Genomic DNA, 27,442 nt, shown 5'->3' with positions numbered 1-27,442 from the left:
TTCTAGTTAATTGAATCTAAGGCGGATCCGAACGTGCTGTGGACTAACTACGGAGGGACTACACTTGGAGTCCTAAACTTGTTCTTCTTCGGTTCGCGAGCAGGTAGGGAAGGCACGCATCACATGTATGTATCCTAAATTATGCTAATTGACTATGTGGCAATTAATTTGGATTCCTGGCTTTATGGTTTTTCCGCATGAAATATATGTTTTATATTTGTTATAACCTTACATCTTGGTGGTGTAGAGAGAGTGGCTTTAACTGAGGAGTGTAGTGCTATGTTACAAAACAAGTCTCCTCCTAAACTAAAGGACCCTAGTAGTTTCTCCATCTTGTTTCATATAGGTTTTTTATTCATTGATAAGGCTCTATGTGATTTAGGTGCTAGTGTGTCCGTCATCCCCCTATCTATTTATAAAAAGTCGAACATGGGAGAATTAAAATGCACCACCATTACTCTTTAAATGGTCAACCATTCTATTAAATACCCCTTAGGTGTTTTAGAAGACGTCTCTGTGAGAGTAGGTAAATTCTATATTCTTGTAGATTTTGTAGTGCTTGACATAGTAGAGGACACCTGATGAGCGACATTTATGTCTCTCTTAGCTTAGGATTTTATGTTAGTTTTTATACTTTTTTATAGTTTTTTTAGCTTTTTGTGTGAATTTTATAAGTTTCGTACCATCTTGTGCTTTATAGGTGATTATGATGAAAAGTGACGGAAAACAAGTAGAATCAAGCCAAAACAGGGCTTGTGCGATCAAGTGATGGTTTGTGCGCCCGAACAGAGGAGTGCAAATGGGCACAAGGAATATCCAGTTCTGTGCGATCGAACGTGCTCTGTTGTTCGGTCGCACATGATTGATTTTTGGAGTCAGAATGTCTCTAATTTGGGATGCGACCGCATAGCCTACTACTCGACAGCACAGGTTTTGTGCGATCGAACGTGCTCTGTTGTTCGGTCGCACAGGATTGATTTTTGGAATCAGAATGTCTCTAATTTGGGATGCGACCGCACAAGGCTCTCTACTTGACCGCACAAGAGTTGTGCACCCACACATGCCCTTTTGTTCGAGCGAATCATACTGCAGAGGAGATATGATCCAAAGAAACCCCATTCGACCGAACATGGTTCTTCGTTCGGTTGCACATGACGAAGGAAGTGTTCTTCGCTCCCTTCGATCGCACAGGTCCCAGTGTTTGCTCGAACGGTTCTTTTACGTTCAGTCGCACAAAGGGTCTGTGCGACCGAATGGCTGCGCGGGCTGCTCTTATTCGAATTTTGGCTTCTATTTGGGGAAACTTATAAATAGATTTTTCGTTTATTTTGTTAAGGGTAGAATTTTAGTTGACAATTTTAGATTCTCAAAGTTAGTTTTTCAGCATTTCTAGAGAGAGAAACTATCCTCCATTGAAGCATCAATTTGTAATTCTCTAAACTCTTCTTCTAATTTTGTGCAATTCAATTCAATTTCTTAATTCTTGGTTTTGTTGTGATTGTTGATTGTTCTTTAATTCCTTCAATTCTTGAATTCTTCTTGATTTCTACTTTAGTTGCTTTGATCCTTAATTCTCTTGTTGATTGTTCAATTGATTGTTCTAGTCTTTGATTCTCTCTTCCTAATCCTTCAATTTCATGCTTGCTAGTGTAGAATTAATGGATTTCTTGATTTCTAGAATGGCTAGTGAGTATATTTAGGTTAGGGAAAGGGGAGAATCTAGGGGCTTAATTAGGGGAACTTGATGATTTGATTGATGAATGATTGATGTGATTAAATTGATTTAGTGCTAGGATTTTCCATGATCAATTGAGTAGTAGTTGCAAATGCTGTTTATTGAATTAGATTGGAATGCATGATTTAGGTTTGGCAAGACATTGTGAGCCTAATTCATGCAAGTGAATGATAGTTCCTATTATATGCAAGCTAATCTAGCTTAGGACTATGCGAAAGCTTTTCTATAGGCTAGGTTGCTTCGCGTGCTCTATCCGAGAGGTGGCGAGTACGTCATTAGTTTTCATTCCCCTATGTGCAATTTCATTGCATCATTCATGATTACTAGATGGTAGTTCATTTCCCCCGATTTCCCTAGACTATCCCCAACTCCCTAACGTTTCCCTTCCTTGATTCAATCTAGTTTTATTGTTAGTTTAGCTTCATAGTGATATCTCAAATCAAACCTCTTGTTCGAATTAGCTTGACATTTAAACTCGAGAACCATCGTTTTTTTGGGACGATCCCTTTACTTGCCACTATAGTTCATATAGTTGGTTAGTCTAGCGGTTCTATAAATTTTGTTTGATTGTGGCGTTGATCTTTCAACAACGGAAAAACGCCCTATCAACACCTAGATTCCAATAATCTTAGGAAGACCATTCCTTCATACTCCAGGGGCAGTTGTTGATGTTAAGAAAGGGAAGCTAACCTTGACTCTAGGGGATGACAAGGTGACCTTTAGCTTGTCTCATGTGATGAAAAGTCCAATGCACGACGTGTCTTGTTCTTTGATTTCCTTTAATGCAAAGTTTCCTCATTCCAATTCTAGAACCACTTTCAAATAATGCACTTGGCTTGAAAGGGTTTGCAGGTGATGATGATCCTGGAGTGCAGTTGATGCTAGTCCAAAAGTTAGAAAAAGAGGTTCGGTACTCGATGGCACCGAGTTTGGTGCCCCTAATTGGAAAAGTTGTAAGTTTTCTCTTCCCCTCACTTTGGTTTTACTGTTGTGTTTTGTGCAGTGGGGACACTGCATCATTCTAACTTGTGGGAGGGATATTCTATCCTTTATTGCTTTCTTAGTGTAAGTTTATCGCTTTTGTAGGTGGTGTACGCTTTGTACCATCCATTAGGGGTGGGAGTTTACGTGCAACGAAAAAAATGTACTTCTTTCCTAGTGATATTGATCAATTTAGTTGCATTTTTACTTGCATTCATATGTTTTCATACCCTGCATGTTGTATTTGACTTTCAAACCGTGTCCCGACATTACTTGACTCTTTTGACTTTCTTTCGAACTTAGCTATGATTCTGAAATTCAGTCGGTTGTGCTATACATTGATAATTGCTTGGAATTGTGTGAACCAATTGAATGGTATGCGGTAAGATGTTTGTCTCGTGTCAAAAATAGCTAGCCAATTATCTAGTAGGTCACCTTATTACATGTTTGTGTGATTGATGTACTTGTTATCGTATGATTTTGGCTTGAGATTCATTAGTAGTTCAGTTGCAACTCAGTTATGACAGAGGCCATTCTCTTGGGAAGCCTTCAGACGAATTTAGAAACATCAAATCCTTCTTTTCAAATGCATGTTGTAGCCTTGTCCATTTATTCTTTTAACTCCACAAATTGAGCCCTATTAGCCCCGTTGGTTACTTGTCCCGAGTCTACCTTGGGGGAGCTTCGGTGTTCGTAATGGTTTCATTGATGTTGATTGATTGGCACACTAAGCCAATAGTTCGTGGTTCGAGGCTATGGTTGGATATGTGGTTTGGAGATGGTGTATATAATTGTTGGCACTCAAGCTTGTAATAGTTAACAGTATTATTTATTCCTGTACTTTCATTTACGTCATTTTATTTGGTTTCAAAAAAAAATATCAGAAAGAAAAAAAAATATATGTCTTTCGTTTTTGTATATAGTTTGAAGGAAAGGAAAGGGGGTTGAAGAAAGATCATTGGCATTATATTATGTTCTTCCCCTTGGTTATAACTTGGTTTATTGTTCGGGTTTCATGGTTCGATGGAGTTGGATCTTCGGCATTATCACGCCGACACGTATAGTTCACCTTTGCTCCCCAAGTAAGACCTTACTCTCACTTTTTCCCAAATTATATCCTACCCTTTCTTTGTATCTAGCCCATTACAAGCTTATTATAAAGACCTCTTGATCGGCATGTTTGTTTTGTGATTGAGTAAAAATTGTTTCTTGCTATTGTCGTCTTACCCCCGTTGCGTCATATATTTATATTCTACAAGGTATGCGGCGACGAATAGCTTGATCAAGAATACTTTGTAGCAAAGCTTGGTTGTTTCAATTGCGAATCATGGTTCTTTGTGGTTCTATTTGTATCCGAGCTAGATTTTTGTCTCAATAACTTTGTTTGATTGTTTGCTCGAGAGTTGAGTAGGTTATGTTCAGGTTCAATGAAAGTCATGTGCGTCTAATTTCTCTGTCTTCAGTTTAGTGTTGCTTGGGGACAAGCAACAGTCTAGCTTGTGGGAATTTGATGAATCATTTTTGTATAGGGTAATTTAGGCCCATTTAGGTTGCATTTCTAGGCATTCGTTTCATTTTAGTTGCATTTAAAGTCACATTTGCATAAGTTTTCATTATTGTACTATATTACGCACCGTTCGTATTTTCTTTAATATTTCAGGTGATTTTACGGTCATTTGGTTGCTTTCTAAGTGTTCAAAGTTGATTTGGATGATGAACGAGTGAGATGTTGACTCGAGGATAATTACATGTCTCTCAGGACAGCTTTTGAGTCAACAATGAAGCTAAGAGTTATTTTTCTAAGCATCAAAACGGACAAGCATTCACTCTTTTGATGATATCTCAAGTTCTACAAATCGGAATGAGACGATTTTGACTGGGCTTGAAAGTAGGATTAAAGAGATTTCCAACGATAGGTCACACATCCCTAGGGGCATTGTAGAACAAGAGTTATCGCATAAAAAAGGTGACTCGGCTTTCCGATGCATCGGCAAGCCAAAGTCGATGACCAGGCTCGCAAACCTAGCGAGGGATGCTTCTCGGGCCAGCGAGAGATCACTCGGACCAGCAAGAGATCTCGCGCCTATGCACCAGGCCTCGCTACTCGATGCATCGCCTATGCACGCATGCTACAGCTCCTCGTCGCGGACTCTCCCAGCGAGCGTTGGCTATCTCGTCATTCATGACTGGCGTATATGTATAGTCGAGTCAGGGAGCACTCGCAAGTCAGCGAAGCGTTGCTCTGCGCTACACCCTTGCAAGCTTAGTCGCAGCGCCAGCGAGCGATGGCTCGATACAGCAAGGGATCTTGCTTTCCGCTTCATTGCTCCTCGCACATATGCCGTCAAACGAACAGCACACTCGCCAGCGTGGGATCTCGCGTTCAGCCCTGCTACTTCTCACACACACACCCTTGTGCATCTCTTGGATGGCCTTGTCGTGCTCGGATTATTTCATTGCTACGTCATCGTCCATCGACCAATCATTGACGACTTCTATTTTTATTTATTTATTTATTTATTTTATTTTAGAAAATAGGGAGAATATAAATACTCAAGGGAATTAATTTATTACCCTCATGTTATTTTTTCCTTAGAATTCTTTTAAACGCTTATTTCTACTTTTCTGTCTTCCATTATTGAACGCTATTTTTCTGATTTATTTCAATTCATCATTCTAGAGGTAATTTTATAATTGTTTTTTCTTAATTCATTATTATTGTTTTCGTTCTTTAGATTAGTTTGTCATTTGATTATGGAATTCATGTTTATTATTTCTTTCATGTTAATTCAATTATGAGCGAGTAGTCATTTTCTAGGGCTAAGTAAGGGAAGCCATGTTTATACCATGATTGTTATGCATTAAAGTTTGTTAATTTATAGATTATTGCTTGAGTAATTCCAATTCATTTGTTTCAATTGTTGATTCATGTAATTGGCCAATATCGTGGATTGATTATCTAGCTAATAGGAATTAGAATTGAAAGATCGTATTCTTAGAGGCTTTGTACAATTGGCAATTCTAATTATGTTAGCGAGCGTACTGCATATGTTGGATTGAAAGTGTTAAGACCCGACCGTAGGATTAACATGTACTTTAATTACTTGGCTTAGTTTATTCATTGTCGAATTGATTTGTGTTCTTGGATTGGTATAAGCATGGTAAACCGAACAGATGCCCTATACCTTTAATTCATTGATAAATTCAACGTTTATATCATTGCTTTAGTTTCATTAGTTTATAAACCAAATTCAACTGTCGTTTATTGAAATAGTTGGTATTATTGGGCAAAAAATAATAGAACTTGTCTCCCTGTGGGACCGACCCGTATTTGCTAAGAATCTTTTAACAACAGACACCGTGCACTTGTGGTATCACTTTGTAATTCATCAAGTTCACTATATGACTTCACTTCCTACTTAAAACATTTGGAACTACATTTTCTTTTCCCTAATGGTATTGGATGTCTAAATCGCAGTCCTTTATCAACTCTATCCACCTCCTTTGGCACATATTCAAGTCCTTTTGCGTACTTCAAAATCCTATTATCCGTGTAGATCTTACACTTCACATCATACAAGTAATGCCTCCATATCTTCAATGCAAAGAGTATTGCTGCTAACTCTAGATCTTGGGTAGGGTAATTGGCTTCATATGGCTTCAACTTGACGAGACGAATACGCAATCACCTTCTCGTTCTTCATCAAAACATAACCCAGTCCATTCTTCGAGGCATCACTGAATACATTATAACAATCACTTCCATCTGGTAAGGTCAACACTGGTGCAGAGGTTAAACTAAAGGAAATAATGCCCTTGGTCCAAGTTTGCATTTATGCATTTAATGCTAAGTCTAATAAATGCGATTCAGTATTAATTAACAAGTTAATAAATTTAGTGAGATCAAGTGAACTGAATGCGTGGCCGTGCTCAGATGAATCATAGGCTATGATTATCTGTTTATTTAATCAATTGAACTCTGAAATCGAGAAATACATCTGGACATAATAAGGATGAGTACTCTTACCTTATGTTCATGAGCAAGCATCAAGCGACAAAGCAATTAGGCAATGCACACTTGTCCCTAAGGACAAGTGGGAGACTTAAGGAAATAATGCCCTTGGTCCAAGTATGCATTCAATGCTAAGTCTAATAAATGCGGTTCAGTATTAATTAATTAAACAAGTTAATAATTCAGTGAGATCAAGTGAGCTGAATGCCTAGCTAGAGGCCGCTTCAGTTCAAGTGGAATTAATGATATTAATCCACAGCTTACTCTTGATTGAACCTGCAAGATCACACAAATAGTCCGTGAACGGATCAAGTATTTAAGTGAATATATTATTCATTAAAGTACTCTATTTATGATTATTCGGAAATGACGGATCTCGGTTCCAGTGGGAGCTGAAATCGTCAAAAGGCAAAGTAAAGAATATTCCGGAAATGATGTTGCCAGAAACGGAAATATGATTCATGACGGAAATATAAATATTGTCCAAGTCGTGGATGTTGCCGGAAACGGAAACATGGTTCGTATCGGAAAATATTATAGGAAATAGAAATATTGTCGGAATCAGCAATTTTGCCGGAAACGGAAATATTACCAGAATCAAAAATATTGTAGGAATCGAAAATTATTACCGGAATCGAAAATATTAACGGAAACGTAAATGTTGTTCGAAGAGGAAATAAATTCCGGAAACGGAAAACGAATCGGAAGCACGACGAGCGACAAGTCGGCAAGGGAGTCGGCCCATCACTCGACGAGCAAGGACCGTCGCACAGCGCTAGTGTAACACCCCGATAATTCCTTATATTTATAATTACCTTTTTCCCACTAATATAAAAGAATTACCAAGATATTACCGCCACCGTGATAACGGCTAAGGCTATTTACTAGAATTACGCAGCGGAACTTAACTAACTTTCAAACATCTTAAATAGTTAATGGTCATAAAACAACTTGGAACCATCAAGTCCCAAACCGACATTAAATAGTTTAGAAAATCCATTAACTATAGTTTAATAATAATAGCAATAGTAATAATAATAGCCATAATAATAGCAATAGTCATAGCAATAGTCATGACTATAAATCAGAAATAGAGTTTATAAATGCGAAAGATGAAATAGTCTCTCGTCATTATTCCCATGATAACTTCTCCCGCAAGTTATCTCTACCAACCTGCTTACTGAAATCTACTCCCCAACAATGCAAGTGCAATGATGGATCATCATAGGGTCATTAAGGCGAAGGCCATGACCGAAAGACATGAAGCACGAAGTCAGCAAAAGCTGAGTACGAACAAGCTAGAATGAAATCCTAGTCTAACATGCTTCACTCAACAATAAAGATAATCCACATGCAAAATCCATTCAAATAAACCAATTAGTCATGAAGACATACTCAAGACTTGACACGATTCTTAACTCATAAAAAATAAGAATTTAGCTTCGAATGGGTAAAATATAATAACAAAACCCACTGAGGGAAACAAGACCACTGAGGGAAACTGAGGTTGTTGGGAGCCCACCAAACACCAAATAATATAGAGTCGGCCTTTTTACCGATAGTCGGACCATACCGACGAAATTCCTGCGCATTTTATAAGCGAATAACCAAAAGAATGAAACATCGTCTTGTATCATTCAAGGAGTACGAGTTTCTCCGACACGATTCCCCCCATTGTTCATACTCGAGGTATAAACGTTCCAAGAGTTTTGAATCTCATCCTGGTCACACTTTACATTAATTAGTATGTTAAGTTCAAGACTCAACCCAAAGACATAACTCACAAGTAATTCAACGATTACACACGTGAATACTTAAACAATGACACTTCATTTTAATCCTTTAGGACTTGTGATCAAACACTGGACTCCAGTGAATTCATTCCATAGTTCCATCTCAAAACACTGTTGAGACGACCGAGCATTGTCCTTTTTAACATGCGGGATGTGCCCTTAGCACGAATAGTCCTTAGTTCAATTCACACAACTCTTTAAATTTATTCTACACTTGCGGTAGAATAAACGATGCACTGCGGCAATATTCAATAGGCTCATTGTATGCTAGACATCCCGTACAATAGCATAATCATAATAACTTGCATGCGAAACACTCATACATGCATACCAATTCGAACAGCATAATTGACATAATTCAACGATTATAAAAGTCCATAACATGATAGTTTAATAGAATTACAAAGCATTAATCAATCTATAACATGCTCATCCGCATAGATTCAATAACAATTCTCACATGCTTGTTCACACATCAAACATGAATTCACAACACTTAAGTTCACATGATTCACAATCAATATACTTCATAAAGTCCTCATGGGATGGGTGGTCACCCTAGTCTTGTACGTACCTGAAATACCTAAGTACATGGGCCACTGTGCGAATCACTACTCAAGCTAGAAATCAACTCCTATAAACACAAAGGAGAAACTTAATCATTATTCATGTTTACTAAATTTCCAGCAACTATTTAAGAATCTAAAACCCTTGGTTTATTTAGAAATTAATCGTTATTCGTTAATTTAATAGTCTCAAATAGTCAACTCATGTCCTAGCATAAAAACATTGACTTTTGGCCTTAAAAATCATTAAAAATTAACACTTTAAGCTTTATAATGAATCTGAAAATTTAAGTTGATTCCCATAATTTAAATCGTCATTAAATTATGTGAATCAGTCGCTTGAACAATCGGAATTAAAATCCTAATAATAGGTCATTAAAATCAATCGCTTGAATTAAAATCGAGGGACGAGGGACGAGGGCATGCGAGGGGCGAGGGCTGCGAGGCTTCGTGTGCGTGAGGCACGGGGCAGGGCAACACTCGTTGCTTGGGGCCGAAGGAAAGGGCGGACGAAAAAGAAGGAGAGAGAGGGAGAGAGAGAGAGATTGCTTAAAAATTAAGTGGGGATTTAATGAACGGAAGGGGGTATTTATATTTTTTCCTTCCCTCATGGGCTAGGTTTTAGGGTTTTAGGTTGGGCTTGCTTACGGGCTTAATTAGAATAACTCCTTGCAAGCCTTGTTGGGTTTGATCATGAAATTAGACTCGGCTTGGATTAAAATTAAATTCGTTTTCAAAATATGACCCAACAATTCCCGAATTTATTTAATAAAAATCCGGTTTTCGTAAATAATTAATAATTAAATTATTTAAAAATAAAATACATTTAATTCTTATTAAATGCAATTAAATTCGTAAAAATCTTTATAAATACAATAAAATATATTTATAAATTACAAAAAATATGAGGTATTACAGCTAGGCACAAGGCCCAGTGCCAACGCCAAGCACAAAGGCCCAGCGCCAGCTCTGGATCGTGCGCCTAGTTGGGCGCTGGCATTGTGCGATGGGCTAGCAACAAGCAATGGGCCAGCAACAACCGGCAAAGTACAAGCAATCACAGCAGTGGGCCGAAAGGCAGCAGCGAGGCACGCTTGGGCCAGGCCAGGCGCGCGCGCCAGCGTGGACCTTCGTGGCTGCGTTGGTGGCGTTTTTCTTGTGCAACAAGACTTGTACGATTACTTAGGTGCCAAGTAATTTGGACCTTAATTATAGTTTTCCTACTTCTACTAGAATTAGATAGTTAGGATTAGATTCAAACACTAGGTGTTTAATTAATCCTATGATTCTAATTAATTATAATCCATATAAGATTAGTAATTGATTTCCTAGTAGAATTCTAATTTTATCTTTCCTACTCTACAAATATATGATTAGCATTCACAATTTATACAACCCATAAATAAACTTACATAGATTGTGTTCAAGGGAGAACATAATTTATAGCCTAACCCGAATGCATAAAACCTTCGTGAATATCCTAGTTGGCTGAACCTAAGGCGGATCCGAACGTGTTGTGGACTATCTACGGAGGGGCGACACTTAGAGCTCTAAAGACTTGTTCTTGTTCGCTTCGGGAGCAGCTAGGGAAGACACGCATCACATTGTATGTACCCTAAATTATGCTAATTGACAATGTGGCAATTAATTTGGATTACTGGCTTTGTGGTTTTTCTGCACGAATTATATTGTTTATATTGTTCATAACCTTACAGTGGTATCACGAGCCCCTAATTAATTCCATAATCAAACATGGATTAAATTTTATAAATTTGCAATGAATTAAAAAGGGTGATCGATTTCGTGATTGTAATTGATTGAAAATTCGTGTGATTATTTGATTATATGTTTGCAGGATTTTCGGCAGTTAAATTGAAAAGTTTAGATCTCGATTCTGCCTCTGATAGTAAAGACTTTAGTCGATAATGCATTCTTCTTGTCAATCCTCTAACAACTTTAGGTCCCGATGTCATAATTACTGACTAAATTTCATCTGGCTAAATCATGTGCATGCTTATTCATACTACTTTTCAACTTTCATATCAAACGTTCAATATAGACAACAAAAGAAGTAGATAATTGTCGAAGTGGATAAAATTTAAGCCATACAGACTACTGCATCAACAGTTAGCTCCACTTCGACCTTTATTTGTATTCCAACAATTGCAGCTTCAAAATTAAAATAAAATAAATCCTCAATTATCAATCAAACCCAAAGTATACATTGGCATTCCTACTTGGGCCTGCAATTAGAGGATCAAACCCACGATCTGCCGAACCCAATGAATCACCGTGATCGCTCTATCTAGTCTACTCATAGCAATTTAAAATTTGCCTCTAATAGTAAAGACTTTAGTCGATAATGCATTTTGCTTGACAATCCTCTAACAACTTTAGGTCCCGATGTCATAATTACTGATTAAATTTCATCTGGCTAAATCATGTGCATGCTTATTCATACTACTTTTCAACTTTCATATCAAACGTTCAATATAGACAACAAAAGAAGTAAATAATTGTCGAAGTGGATAAAATTTAAGCCATACAGACTACTGCGTCAACAGCTAGCTCCACTTCGACCTTTATTTGTACTCCAACAATTGCAGCTTCAAAATTAAAATAAAATAAATCCTCAATTATCAATCAAACCCAAAGTATACATTGGCATTTCTACTTGGGCCTGCAATTAGAGGATTAAACCCACGATCTGCGGAACCCAATGAATCACCGTGATCACTCTATCTAGTCTACTCCACCACTATTTTAACTCATTGTTCTATCAATAACGTGGAGATTTAGTTCCAAACACCCTTATCCAACAATTCTGATGAAGAGTCTTGTTATTACACTATGTTGGATTAACTTTGTTCTGCAAAAAATTTGACACCTTATTTGAGATAAGTAGACCTTTATTCTGGTTCATGGTCAAACAACAGAAAATATTTATAAAGTGCTAAGGCTTTATTCTTTTCACCAAAGCACCCCCACTAACAAACAAATCATCAACATAAAAAGAGAAAAATTGAAATAAAATTGTCATATTGCCAGCTTCTGAAGGGGAAAAAACTGGGGAATTTACTATAAATAACTAAACAAAATTGTGAAAGAAAAAAATAACAAATCCCACAAAAAACAAATAGAAGATCAAAGAAACAATTATTATAACAAAAAAGTTAATCAAAATTGGGGAATGGAAAGGGGAGATTATTGAAAATTACCAACAGGAGAGGTGATATAAGTTGAAAGTGATCGAGATAATAAAGAAGAGATGCTTCTGCTAGCCATTTCAAATTATTGCTGGAATACTAGATCTCGGTTGCTACATCATTTCGCACCCAGTAATTTTGAGAGAAAACCAAATGAGGGCAAAAACAATTACGGATTATAATTTAAATGTAGATGAATTATGAAAATGACCGACGTTACGAAGCTTGTGTTGAACGACCCATGACCAGAGTGATTCAATGGTGGTCGCCATTGTTAAGATGACACATTCAAGTATGACCTCAGACAATCCAGAATGGTTCCTTAACCGACACGCTTTTCTTAGAGATACAGGTTCATCATCTAATTAAAGCAACACCCAGAATCTACAATTACTATCATATCAACAATTTATCATAGCAATTCTCAACCTTATAGTAACAAAAATAATCCACATAAACCACCTTAACACTAAAAATCCCTTACCAAACGTAACAAAAAAGAGTAATTTGCAGGAAGAAAACATGTGAAACAGAAGAATTCTGAGATCTAAACTTTTAAAAGGGATCAATTGATACCTTGTACTTGGCAATCTCCTCCCTAACTTCCTTCAAATCACCCTTGGTAAAGATCAACCCAACATTTCCGTACAAAAATCCAAACAAAATCTAATAATCAAGATTTACTTCTGATTTCAATCAAGGTATACCAAATCATAGTTTAACCATAAATTATTTATGCTAAACAATCTAGTCCGTGTAAATCCGTACAACTAAAAATACTGTCTCTTTTTTTATCTGCAAATATTAGTTAAAACATCCCAACACCTAATTTAGGCCACTAGCTCAAGAGTAATTGCAGATTTTTAGAAATTAAACCTTACAAAAAAAAAATAGCAAACATAAATTATCAAATCAATGCATCTATTCGATTCAAAAATACAAACATATCAAATCAACAAAAGCGAATTGACGAATTCATAAAAAATTTCGTTCTTGAACAAATTGAAGAATAAAAAACCTAAAAGAATAATTGCAGATTTTAGTTAAAACATCCAACACCTAAGTTAGGCCACTTGCTCAAGAGTAATGGCAGATTTTAGAAATTAACCCTGACAAAAGAATAATAGCAAACACAAATTATCAAATCAACAACAACGATATGTCGAATTCCTAAGAAATTTCGTTGTTGAACAAATTGAAGATTCAAAAAAAAATCAAATGTGCAATATTTTTAACCTTTTTCAAATTTCAGAAATTCCAAAATGAAATAAAACTGACCTTTTTTCAGCCTTGGAAGAATCCTCAATCCATAGCTAATGGCTGCTACCTTCCGATTTTGAATGAAACTAAACTCACAAAATAAACCAAAATAAAAATCCATAGCTGATCTATTCGGAATAAATCTATCCAAATCCAACTGTTTTTCATTCAAATTATCGCAAAAACACAAAATGTGAGTAAAATTAACCTAATTTTAACAATAAATCGTATAAGTAAGATAGAGAATTAAGCAATTGATGAATTAAATTGATAATACGAAGAAAGCCCAGATTAAGCAATTGATGAATTACATAGAAAATTTTTGTAATATAAGTGTTAATAATACGAAAAAACCCAGATATTGGGATTAATCAAAGAATTTCCGGTTCCGAAGAAACTTATCGATCTTCGCAGGTACACTATTGTAGTCGGCGCCGAAGAAAATTCATGTGGATTCAACGAAATTTCCTATTTTCGCATCCATTATTGGTGCCCTAGAAATTTATATTTTAACAAATTATTGGTGCCCTAGAGATTTGGGATGAACAAAGATTAGGTCTCAAATTTTTCAATTATATCTCGATATTTTTTTTATGGATTTTTTCGAACAGGAGATGAAGAAGATCAAAGGAGAGGATGTGAGGGAGGAGAGAGAAGACGGGAGGAAGAAGTAGACGGGAGAGAGTTGAGAGAGGCAGGACATTTTAGGGTTTGGAATGGGGCTGTGTTTTAATTATGGGTGGGGTAATTTTGGTCTTTTTGCTTGTGGACATGAAAAGTGGTGTTACTGAATTGTCCCTCCCCTCTTGGCTTATATAATAGAGATGTATATTCTATTTGTTTTAAAATAATAGAAAACTTTGACTTTTGACAATATTTATAAATTTTAATTTGATTATCATTTGTGATTTATTGGTAAGAAAAAAAATATATAGTTGTGTGAGGTTTTGTTTGATTCGTTTAAATATGTTGTTTCGGAATATCAAATTTTTATAATTTTTATGAATACAAAATTTAAGATATTAATACATTTACATTTACATTTACAAGCATAAATAGGTAAACTATCTCATTATTATGGAGAGGAAGTATAAATCAATATCGGATATGTATTTCACAAATACATATCACCCACTAAACGACATAATAGGGATAAGACAAACGCTAAATGACAAAAACAATATTTTTTGAAAATGGCATCCGCTTTTTGAAAATGGCATTGGTTTTTGAAAAATAACATTCATTTTTCCAAAATGGTATTTGTTCTTTGAAAAATGGCACCTGCTTTTATTTTTGTCTTATCTCTATTTTGTCGTTTAGTGGGGTAATATATATCTTAAAATACATATCAGATATTGGTCTCTCCACCCTCTTTACGAAACATAAAGAATATTGAGTTTAGAAAGAAACATGGGCGGCTCATGAAAGAATGTAGTCTCAATCAAGATTTTGGTCCATGCATCTAGTAGGCAATAAATAAAACACATCCTACCTAACCTACGCCATAATGGATTGGTCTTCAAAGTTCTCCATTATTAAACGTGCAAGTACTTTATAACGGAAATATTATAATACTGTGGGCAGGTCCGGTCTTGAGAGGTTAATGGAGGGGCGGCTGCCCAAGCCCTCGAAGAAAGAGGTCTCCAAAATATACAATCCAAAGAATTTATAACGGGATCTCGAAAAATCTCTCGATGATTTACTTCACGGGCGAGGTCTCTGGTTCAAGTCCAGGATGACCCAGCTGCGCCAGGGAAAAGAATAAGAATCGAAGAAGCGTCTGACTGATAATACACATGAAAAACCAGATAATATATATGAAACGTTGATGGTTAGTTGGTTGAATACCATGTACTCCTTGGTAAGCAGTGGTGGAGCACGGGTTCGAACCCAGAAGACGCATTGGATGTTTTACTGATTCTTTAATTGTGGTAATTGATTTTTTTGGCCATTTAATAGTCTATTATATCATTGCTCATAATTGAATGAATAACAAAGCTTGCTCTAAATTAAATCGTAAAGGCCTATGATAGTTCAGTAGGAACACTTGACAAGAGGGGGGGGTGAATTGTTTCCTGGGAACTTGGGTAAGTTTCTTGCGGAATTTAAACAATAAAGAGACTAAGAACAATGAGCGAAAAAAGATATAAAACGGAGGAACCTTCTTGACCCTAATCAAGAAGACCCTCACTACTATTTTTTATTAATGCAATAACTCTATTACAAATACACTCTTTAACTCGAGTTCCTCTCGAACACGAGTTCCCCACAGCAATCCCCTTCGATTACTGTGCTACTCTTTCTCTCTCTGACTTAACTCTAAGTCGCTCCTTTTCTCTTTGGCTTAACTCTAAGTCACTCTTTCTCTCTTTGACTTAACTCTAAGTCACTCAAGGATCACTCAATCCTTATACCCAAAATACAATATGATAGATAGATTCTAGTACGTAATAAAGCTGATAATAATAAGGAACTCAAGGAACACTCTATTTTGCCAACTGACTCTTTTAAAACGTTTAAGCTCTTTAAGATAGATTTTGTAGAAATCAGTTGTGTTTTGAAAACCTAAAACTCTTCTCCTTTTATAGGAGAGTTTTACCTAGGGTTGGGTACCCATGTTCTCCTCAACTACCCACTAACAGTTACTGCTCAGTAACATGGACATAGTTGGAGAGAAACAGGGGAGACCAAATCAAAACACTAAATGCACGTTTAAACAGAAATACGTGGGAGAGTTTTAAGGATCATGGAAAATCTTTTGCTTGAGAAACAAGGAGAATGAAAACATAATCCTATGTTTACATTTATTAATTAAATTCATTTTACTTATTAACAAAGATTTTCCAACTTAAAACTCTTTTATAATTACAGTTAATATATTTCAATTTAAAACGTACCAAAATACTTAGGTTCCTTTTGTTCCAAATTACGTATAAACATTATTAAATACTTACATAAATCCTAAACATAAACTCATATGTTGTAGTCTTCATGTTGCACCTTTAGAAGCTTCACTCGAAGTCTTCCCAATTTGTTCCTTCTCTGGAACATCGAGGATCCACATAATATATGAGGATCTCGCCTTAGGAACTCGGCTAAGGATCTGGCCTTTGTAAACTTGCTTAATGATTATATCTTTAATGTAGTGTCTGACATGGATCAATTACTTGCTTATATTTCACGTTGCTTAGTTTATCCAACTCAGGATCTCCTTAACTTAGCATTATCCCTCTAAGGATCTCGGAACCTATTATGCAACATAACTTAACCAATTGTCAGGAGTTTGCTTTGTCATCATCAAAACTTTAGGGTCAACAATATTCCCCCTTTTTGGTGATGACAACAAAAGCAAACTTTCACTAAGTATAATTATAATCAATTAGCATAAATATAAAACAAAACAATAAAGTAGTTTTATTAAAATCAATTTAAGCTACCTAAATTGGAATTAAGGAAATGCAAAATTGATTTTAATAAACGAAATAAAATTGAAAACGAAAAACAAAATTTAACAAAAAATTAAAAATTAGCTTACATCGAGAAGAGAGTAGTGAGATGGACTCAAGTGATCAATTTAAGTTAAGTTTGCATTCATTTCCCCCTGTTGGCATATATTAACAAAAAGTAGAAAAATACAGTACTAATATATACCGATTATAGCGCCCTCCGATCAACGGTTGGCAAACTAAGTTAGCCTCAAAGTTAAGTTCCAACGTACTAAATTCGAATATAAAACATAATAATTAACAAGCCAAGTTTTAAGAGATACGATCTTTTAGGAGTTCCACGGAAATAAAAGAATAAAAACCGTTATGTTTCCCAACAGAGGGTTACATACCAAAAAGAATATAAAATATAAAATAAAAAGTTCCAAAAAAAATCAAAAGCGTAATGTAACACAAATGGATAGGATCAGGAAACATGGCTTGGGTATGTAGCAAGTTTAGGTTGTTCCTTTTTCAACTGCATATAGAGTCATATCCTTTCTCAATTTCTATTGCGTCTTTTCATTCTTCCACTTTCTCATCATCATTCTCATTATCATAAGATATATTAACAAACAATAGAGAACTGTTCACCTTAGGAAACACGTTGTTAACCTTTTTTTTTTTTTTTTTTTTTTTTTTTGTATAACAACGTCATCCCTTTAATATAATACATAATAACCCTTTCTTGATGTTCTAGTATTTCAACGAGTTCCCCAATATATGTGTCACACCAAATCTGATTAATTCCAAACCTCTTCACCAAATTTGCATTCTCAACCGAAGGAACATGGTTTGGAGTAAGTTCCCCCATAGAACAATCCGTCTTTTTTCGTATTTTTCCAAGAACCCCACCACCCGATTTGATATAATTTCCCCCTTAGAACGGGCTCTCCCTTATTTTTTTTTCGGGTTTTGGGAAGACCCCACCACCCTCGCTGCTGTTTCGCGGGTCGTTTTGCAGATGGGTTGGGGCTGAATGGTGACATGGGGTGGCGGTGGCTGTGCGGAATAGGTCGGGGGTTAGGGTCACCGGCGTCGCTGGTTAGATGCGCCCTTCGCGGCTGGAAGCGACAGCCACCAACGAGGGGACGTGGGTCGCCGTCGCTGGTGGCCCGCGTCTCTTTGTGGGGCTATTTCGGGTAGCCGGCGTGGATAGTGACGTTATGGACGGCGTGGATGAGCTGACGGGTCGAGACCGGTCGCCGGGTCAGACGGAACGAGACCGGCGGTCACGGTTGGCTGAGTAGGGCCGCCGGTGATGGTGGTTAGGGTTTCAAATTTGGGGATTTTTTATTTTAGGGTTTGAATTTGGGGTTTTTTGATTTTTAGGGTTTTTGGTGGTAAAATTGTGAGATGTGAATTTGTGGTGGCTATGGGTATGAGAGATCCATATGTGTGATCCATTAACTTTTAATTTTGGAAAAAATAAAATTTAATGGAATATGTGAAGGGGTCGAAAAAGCACGAGGCTAATGGGTGACCTTGTCCCTCGTGGGTGTGACGTTTCTTTTTGTCAAATCAAGTGTAATTGGATTTCCTGTGAGTTTACACCCAATTGACTAGTAATATAGGAGTCGCCATTCAGTTTTTAATGACAATGAGAAAAACTGACAAAACCCGATTATCGTGACATAAAGGGAGTGCAATTATGTTTGACCACGACGGCCGTAGGTTCCCTTGTGATCCCTGGTGTGGGGATCTCTCAACATACACCCGCAAGGTAGAGATTAAGGGTTCGGGGGACTGTAACTACCGAGAGGAGTACTCGCTCTTCGATAACTCCAGAGGCAGGATATCCTTACTAGCTCAGCATAAATAATTGAAGGGACATGCGTTAACTATTAAACTAATCTGAGTTGATTTTAACAATATGCAACATACAGTACTAGATCGAACGCGATTATCTGATTTAGATTGTTTTAAGGGACCTAGCATGATAATCCAATTTCCCAACATATTATCTTTATTAGGCGTGATAGAACAATCAGATTTAATTAGTTTAACAGCTCATAAAAGGGCGAGGAAAGCAATTAAACCATGGAAAAGGGACACATTACGACGCACCCTTGAGAGGTGCGTCACGGTTCTCAGAAAACTAACCACTTTGACTTTGCTATTTCTCCTTTTATTTAACGAATCTCAAATTATAGGACAGGATACGTTCTATTCGATTTTTGGATCGATTGCGACAGAGCGCGTGATCAGTTTTGCAGCGTGAGGCTTAGGCTTAGGGGTTTAGAGTCAATACTCAGAAATAATAATTGTGTGTTGTTTTTCACGTCGAGCTTAGGGCCCTATTTATAGAAAAGAGTTTGTGGAAAGATAGAATTGTAGAACTCTAATCCACGAGGAATTAGGAAATAACACGTCCCATGTATTTTCAGCGCCCAGGGCTGGGCGTCAAAGATTTCGGCGCCCAGCTCTGGGCGTTGAAAATAGGATCCAGGCAATTTCAGCGCCCAGGGCTGGGCGTTGAAATTGATGTTTCGGACTCTTAGAATCCGGAGTGTATGAGACTTAATCGAGTCTTTTAGTGCGTATTAATTTTATGACGGAATGCGTCTGGGTCCGTTACGAACTCTAGGTTCGTTAGGATTTCAATCAATACGTGACTCTTATTTTCGAATCGTATTAGGAATAGGATTCTCTCGCAATTTCTATCTCATTTAGGATTGATGTTGGAGTGCAACACCTAATTCTGACAGGTTTCTATCTTTTATGACTTGCCACTTTTAACAACTACCCATTACGGCAGTTACTATTTTTAGCAGGTTTCCATAAATAGCAGGTTTCTATAAATAGCAGGTTTCGGGTGAAATGAAAAGGGTGATTGAGATTCGTTATTTTATAGGAGATGCGTTGTCAAGTGGAGATTTACGTTCTCATCATCGAACCTTCCCTTTCGGGAATGGGGACAAAAGTAGGTGTCTACAGTTAGCCCCCACTTTTACTGAGTCTCGGGATGAGACGATGGTCAAAGTACTGGACGGAGTGCATCACACAAGCCATGGTGTATGTGACCTGTTTTGCGAGGGTCTCACGAGCCCCCCGAGTGATAACATTTGACTTAAGGGTCATCACTTGAAGTGTCGACATATCCCTCACGTGTCATTGGGATTTGTCAACTGATAGTATAGAAACTCCCTCACTTTGTCATTGGAAGTATCTAAAGATGCGTAGAAACTCCCTCACTTTGTCATTGGGAGTAGCTACAGATGTTTTCGAAATCAAAGCTATAAAGTGTAATTGGGCCTGGCCAAGCCCATTCACGAGGTAAAAATGTTTTTAAAGATTCTCATTTTCAGGGTTAGCTAAACGAGAAAACCCCCTTGTTTTTATGGGACGTAAAACGAAGGAAAATCCAGCACATCGTTCGTTTTTGGAAAAACGGAAAACCAATCCTTTAATTTTTGGAAAAAAGGAAAACTACTCACATCGTTCTTTTTGGAAAAACAGAAAACCAATCCTTTAAAAAAGGGAAAGCTACTCACATCGCTTTTTTTTGGAAAAACGGAAAACCAATCCTTAAAAAAAGGGAAAGCTACTCACATCGCTTTTTTGGAAAAAACGGAAAACCAATCCTTTAAAAAAGGGAAAGCTACTCACATCGCTTTTTTGGAAAAGACAGAAAACGAGAAAAATTTATTGCTGCAGCGACTAAGGACCTGCGCGGTTAGTGACGCAGACCCCGCCGGCTAAAGATGGCGAACCTGTCCGCTAAGGGTGGACACCCCGTCCGATAGAAGTGGACGAATCTATTTTGAAATTTGTTTGTGCTTTTTGAAAATAAGGACCTACGTGGTTTGTGACGTAGACCCCGCCGGCTGAAGATGGCGAGCCTATTTTGAATTTGAAGACTTTATTTTTCGAAAACTGAGGACCTGCGCGGCTAGTGACGCAGACCCCGCCAGCTAAAGGTGGGCGAGCCCTGTCCGCTAAGGGTGGACGCCCCGCTCGCTGGAGGTGAGCGAACCTGAATTCGTTTTTTTGATTTGGGAACTCGCGTGGTTAATGACGCGATCTTGCCCGCTGAAGATGGGCAAGTTCCTATTTCTTTTGTTCATCGTGATTTCTTTTGAGAATTTCTTTTTTATTCATTCTCGCAGGAGCGAATTCTTTCGAGGGATGCTCGGATTTAGTTGCAACCTGAATGTGGGTTGACAACGTGCTTTAGACGGACCATTGTCTTGTGGTCATCTTCTTTCATGGTTTTGAGCTAGTCTTTACGGGTCAATTTTCCCACTACCTGGGTCCTTGATTAGGGGACTATATATAAGTATCAACGGCGACCTTTGTCTTGAGGTCGTAATCTGGTTTTATCTTTTGAGATTATCCAAACACGCGACTTCGTACAACGTAGTCTGGGAATATTGTTTTAACTTTGCATACTCTCTTTTGAAATATATATTTTCTTTCGAGCCCCCAAGCACTCGTGCTTGACGGTCACTTCTGGTCAAAGAGGTTCTTTAGGGATACGCATTTTGTAATGTCCTTGATCGTGTTTGGGACCATGCTCGTAAGTGCGAGCGATCTTTGTAGTGGTGTGCTACTCTTAACAAAGCCGTGAGGTGCGACTTTCAGTAAAGGAATCGGCAATTTTCGAGTCGAGTGGATACGGCAGGGCCCTATAGAAGTCAGAGCTTTTTCGGGCCTGGGTTCATTTTCGGCGCCCAGGCCTGGGCGTTAAAGATTTCGACGCCCAGCGCTGGGCGCTGAAAATGATTTCTGGCGAGGTTTCTTAATAGGGTTCACAGTCGGCCTCTTGTTCGTTCGTGAATGTTCGATACTTAGAATGATGATATGTATGTGCGAACGAGCGTTCATAGAATGACCGTTGTGTGCGGTCCATTAATCTGTTTGCTTGAATCGTTTCATTTTTTTTTTGAGCAACGACTGATTTTGAATAGTTTGCTTAGAAGCTTGATAGGGTTCAGGCCCATTCATGAAGTGGGTTCAAACATCGTGCCCTTTCGATTGTTCAAACATTTGCTTCGAGATTTTTTTTATTTTGCTGTGGTCGTTTCGTAGCTTGGAGCCCCCAAGTATGCATGTTGGGATGCTTCCTTTTGACGTACGATTTTTGTAGGTTCTTTCGAGAGAGATACCTTGGGGTTCCGCTCGTGTAGGTGCGAGCTATCCCTTCCGTGGTAGGTAATATTTTGCTACCTTTAATCCTTAATGTAGGAGTCATGTGGCTTGCATTTTGAATTTGGGCGATAAGTAGTCTTTGCCTCTTTTACACATGCTTTTGGTCGTGCCCGCATTAGTGCAATATGCCTTACTCTTTTTTTTAGACTTGTACCGCGGGATGGTTGAACTTATGGTGCGACGCAGGCTTGTGTGGCCTAACAACATGTATTAGAACATTTCTCCAAGTGTTGGGATATCATTATTATTTTTGCATTGGAGTACTTCGTCACGCCTCGTTCAGGTACTCGGACAAGTGTAGCACCTTCCGCGTGGGTGTACACGGCTTGTTACTTCGTTCGATGCGAGCATTCATAGATGTTTCTTCTTTGTTTTTATCCTTGATTTTTCTTTTTTCGCTTTTGCTTTGGAACGACGTAGACTGTGTAACGGGCGCTTGTAGGGCGAGCGTTATGTGCAGTAGTTGGATCGGAGTTTTGGTGACTCGCGATTTTCAATTACCCTTGTTAGTGGGGTGACTGTATATATTCTAAGTAGTGCTTAGAATTTGGGAGGGGTTGTAGCCATTCTAAGGTTCGTTTTACACGATTAAAGCTTAGGATTGTACCCCTATGACGTGTGTATAGCATTAGCGTCGAGAATTTGCGATAAAATTGTCATTTCGAGCATTTTTAGAGTGTTTTTCTCAAGCCGCCAATTGTAGCTACGGGATTGGCTTGGTGCTATAATGCTTGGCATACGTTTTTATGCATTCATGGTTACATGGATCATGAATAGTTTGAACCAGACTCGTTTAGTGCGAGGTAGTTCGAGTAGTGATTTTGCTACTTCTCTTGTAGATGTCGTATTGTGCGACATTTCCATGGTCAAGGTAGTCACATGTTGAAGAGTGTCTTGGCCAAAAGCTAGGTGCCTTTCTTTACCCATAACCATATTTGGAAATCTTTTGACTCACTTGCAACATCGAGATAGACGCATACTTAGCTTGAACCAACGACACTTTATTATGTTCGAAGAAGTCTTTGAAAATCATTTGAAAATTATTTAAAATCCGAGTCCTACTGTGTGCAACCCGAGGTGTCCTAGGTAAGTTGACTTATAGAAAGGTTCGTACAGGATTATATGAGTGGATCAAAATACTGTTACGATTTTATGAATGCTGTCTAAGGATTTGCTGGAAGCCAGGGTGCGGGCGTCAAGATATACTTGTGCCCGGTTGGCATATGCTTTAGGCTTTTAGGGCCATCTTTTCCAAAATTGCGGGAATATAAACCGTTTTCAAATTAACTTAGATTTACTTGGTGTATGTCTGTACAAAAGGTCAAGGTATACTTAGTTCTTTTCCCTAGCTCTTTCATTTCAATTTTTTAGCCCCCAGTTGCTATTATGTCTTCCCATTAATGATGCTTTCAGATTTCGATTTTAGATGCCCGTGTCATATGTCTGAGTAGGGTGAGCCTTGGTTAAGTGCCAAGTCCTATTGAAAATGTCTGATTTTTTTCAAAGGGGATTCGCAAGCATTTGAATTGCCATGAACGGGTGCCCTTAGTTCGAAGGAACGATAGGGCGATGCCGTAGAACAATCCTTTTTATTGCAAGCTTACTGCCTTTACTACTTGTTGGCGATCATGACTGTGTCTAGTGGTGAAAGAAGGTCTTTAAGCGAACGACCATGTCTAGTAGTGAAAAAAGGTCTTTAAGTGAGTTAGTTCGCTTTGGGGAGGGTCAAGTCGAGTACTTTAGAGGTCATGGACGCTTGCGCTAGCCCCCATTCAATTGAGGCAAAGCGATCTTTTGAGTCTTGGCTAAGTGCCTAGGAGTGTGAGTGCTCTTTCTGGCAAGGGTACGTGCCCTTATTATTTTTCGATGTATGCTCGTTTTGGCATCTTGATGACTTGGATTCTTCTTTTGACTTAAATTTTTCTTTCGACTTGGGTTGCAAGTAATTAAATTTCAATAAGGGACTTTATTTCTTATTCTTGTTATTCTACAGGCTCTAACATTTTTGCAAATTGGTTGAACCGAATCATGGATTGCCTACGTATCCGCCTTAAATAGATTTAATTTGGAATCAGGTCTTGCGTAGTTCTTAGCCTAGAAAATGGTTTCTTAGAATGCCGATTTTAAACAAGTACGTTCTGAGGTGGAAACATATTACTTGAAACGGTGGAATAAGTAAAGTTTATTATTATTTTTAATCTGCTGCCTTGCCGTAAGCCAAAAATTTGTTTTATATATTTTTTGAGTACATGTATTTTTTGGTGGTACGTATATCTGAATACGTGCTGTACCCCCCAAGTGTTCGTTATTTTTCCTTGCATGTGCGGATAAAATGACGAGCACGTCTGGACAAATTTTAGCAAGCAGAGAGATTCAGCGCCCAGGCTGGGGCGTTAAAGATTTCGTCGCCCAGCTGTGGGCGCTGAAATTATTTCTGGGCGGATCTTTTTTGGTGCGCTAAATGCTTCTTTTTTTTTAGACTAACTTTAGAGGCGCTTCGCAAAGTTTTCTTTTTGTTATTTATTATTTTTTTGTACTTTTCATTTGTCTCTCTTTTTATTCGTGACTCAAGACGGTTTGAAAGATGGGTTGAATGAGATAGGATAATTTGTATAGGTAAGCACGAGGATTATATCTGCTAGGACTCACAATTTGCAGCCTCAAGCTAGTGTCATGAGTTTACATCAACCAAGGCCGATGAGTAGCATGGGGACGGCTCAAGGGTATATCAACAGGATGTATCCAAAGAAGTTATATGGTCATTATGCTAATGGTGGTGTAAGAGCAGGTTTGGACTTTGGAAATAATGGGTATGATGCACGTGTCAATGGCCGTACGTGGTTTGCAGTGGACAACAAGTTCAAGAACAAGAGTCGAGGTAATGGTTTCTTGTGTTATGGCAAAAAGAACATGGATGGGTTAAATGAGCTGAACAGGGGCCTCAGAGCGAAGGCGTCTAAGAACATAAGGATTGGAAAGGGTAGACATCGTAGAATTTTATGATTTGGATTGGTTGACTCAATTCTTTCCCTTCGTTTACTTGGTTAAATTTCGCACTTTGGGAGGTACGGGCTAAGTATTTCATGGCTCGCTCTTTTCGCTCTCCCTTTTCTCTTTCTTTTTAAGTATTTCATGGTTCGCTCTCTTCACTCTCCCTTTTCTCTTTCTATTCTTTCTTTTGCTTGGGATTTCTCCCCAACATAGATCCTTCAAATTTTACTTATTTGGGCTAAAAGGTAGATGGTTGTGGTCTTTGAGTCACGAGGCGAGACTGAGTGAGCCTCGTTTGGTAGGCCTATAGTAGACCTTTAATTTTAGTAGGTCTAGGGTGGACCTTTAATTTTAGTTGGCCTAGGGTGGACCTTTAAATTATCATACTTTGCAAGCATATTTAGTCGTTTCTTAAAATGTGCAAATAGCGTAGATTCAAAATGTTATTTTTACCTTATTGAAATTTAACGAAAGAATTACATCGAAAATAATTTTTTTTGTTTCTTTTCAGACTCCAGTTTCTGGGATTTAATTGGAAGTTGTGATTTAGACTCGAACTTTCATTAATTTTTCTGATTATAACCCATGTAGTAATATAAGGAGGTGGCCTAGACTCAAAATAATGACGTGGCGTAAGCATATAATACTTGACCAAGCAACTCTCAGACTTAGGCTAATTGGACCATAACTTTCGTTGGTTGACACTTTAGATTTTAACCCTTGGGTGTCCATTTGTCATGCGCCATTTTTCTTAATGTTGACGAGGTAGTTAATTGGGGAGATCGAATTTTTATTTTTGCAAGACTAGAATCATTAGTGCGGCTTCTCTCTTAGTGTGTATTGCTTTACCCCAATGGTAGCCTTATGGTATGCCGATTTGGGTATTTTCATGGTTCGTCATGTTGCATTCATGGAAAATATTTTAGTCCGTACTTAGGAGTATTTAAAGGAGCGAGTGGCTCGAGTGGACTATGATAGTCGTGACCCAATGTGATCATAAGCCTTGAGGCCATTAATTTTTGCTAATGGTATTGACACCTTAGGTTCACTTTGGGGGTTGTGCGACTATGGGGGAATGATTTTCAGAATGTGACTGTTTCCATTTTGCAAATACTATAATATATTCTTTTTATTGGTGAGAGAGAGTATTGAGGCCGTAGACTCTTAGCAATGGATGACAATTACATATGGGTGCTTATTGATTTAAATGTTAGGAAGGGAGACTCAATATGTTTTAACCTTTTTATTTGCAGAACGACACCAAGCATTAGGACCGATTCTATGGATAAGACAACTAAGACTTAGGATTTAGATTGTACTTTGGCATAGCCTAGTCTAGACTCGGATTTATTTTTTTATTCGAACATTATTTTTCTTGAAAACTTCATTTGAACATTATTTTTTTTGAATACTTTGCCCACGTGACATTTAAGGTTATTTCAATTAGCGTGCTCGGTTTTGGAGCCGAACTTTGTCGTTATAGGAGGCCTAATAACGACACAAAGAGTTATTTATTTTTATTTTTTTAGTCGCTTTTAGAATCGAGTGCCTTTTCATACGCCCTTGCAGCAATTTTTACGAAAAGTTTTTTTTTTGCTACGTATATTTTTTATGCGCAGGCACCGAGGCTGCTGTGCCTGACCAAAAGGCCAAGCAGCAACTTCAGCGCCCAGCGAAGGGCGTGAGAAATATTGGCGCCCAGCCAGGGGCGTTGAAAATGCGTCCCTGGCTGGTTCTCGTTTTCAGTTTTCGTCTACTTTTGTTTTTGCGACTTTAATTTTGCGTGCTTGCCTAATAACGTCCTTTACGCGTTGTGCAGCGTTTGTGGGATTCGTTACAGGCCATCCCGAGCTTCCCTTATTTTTGTGGCGATCGTTCGGGTTCGCGGAACACGTATTTTGGTATAACTCTTTGGCCAATTGGTTTACGAATGTTTGGGCAATTTTTAAGGTCGTTGGTTTTCTAGGATGGTTTGTCACACAATCATATATTTTGCTACACATAACTAACATTACATCATGAAGCAATAATAATATGTCATGTAGTTTATGATAAGCTTCTATGGGTAGTTTTTGCGCCTGGCTTGGTACCGCTTCTATCGCAGATCCAACACATGCCCCGGTCGAGGTAGTGCCTTCAACAGACGAATTTCGCCCAAGAGGCCAATCACGATGTAAGCCAAGGGGACATGCACCAATGAGAGGGACCTAATGGGCGAGCGATTGGGTTTGGGACGTGTGTACTACTAGCGAAAGTGTCGAG

This window comes from Spinacia oleracea, chromosome 6 (assembly GCF_020520425.1).
Source record: "Spinacia oleracea cultivar Varoflay chromosome 6, BTI_SOV_V1, whole genome shotgun sequence".
Lineage (NCBI taxonomy): Eukaryota > Viridiplantae > Streptophyta > Magnoliopsida > Caryophyllales > Amaranthaceae > Spinacia > Spinacia oleracea.
This window is presented reverse-complemented; position numbering follows the sequence as displayed.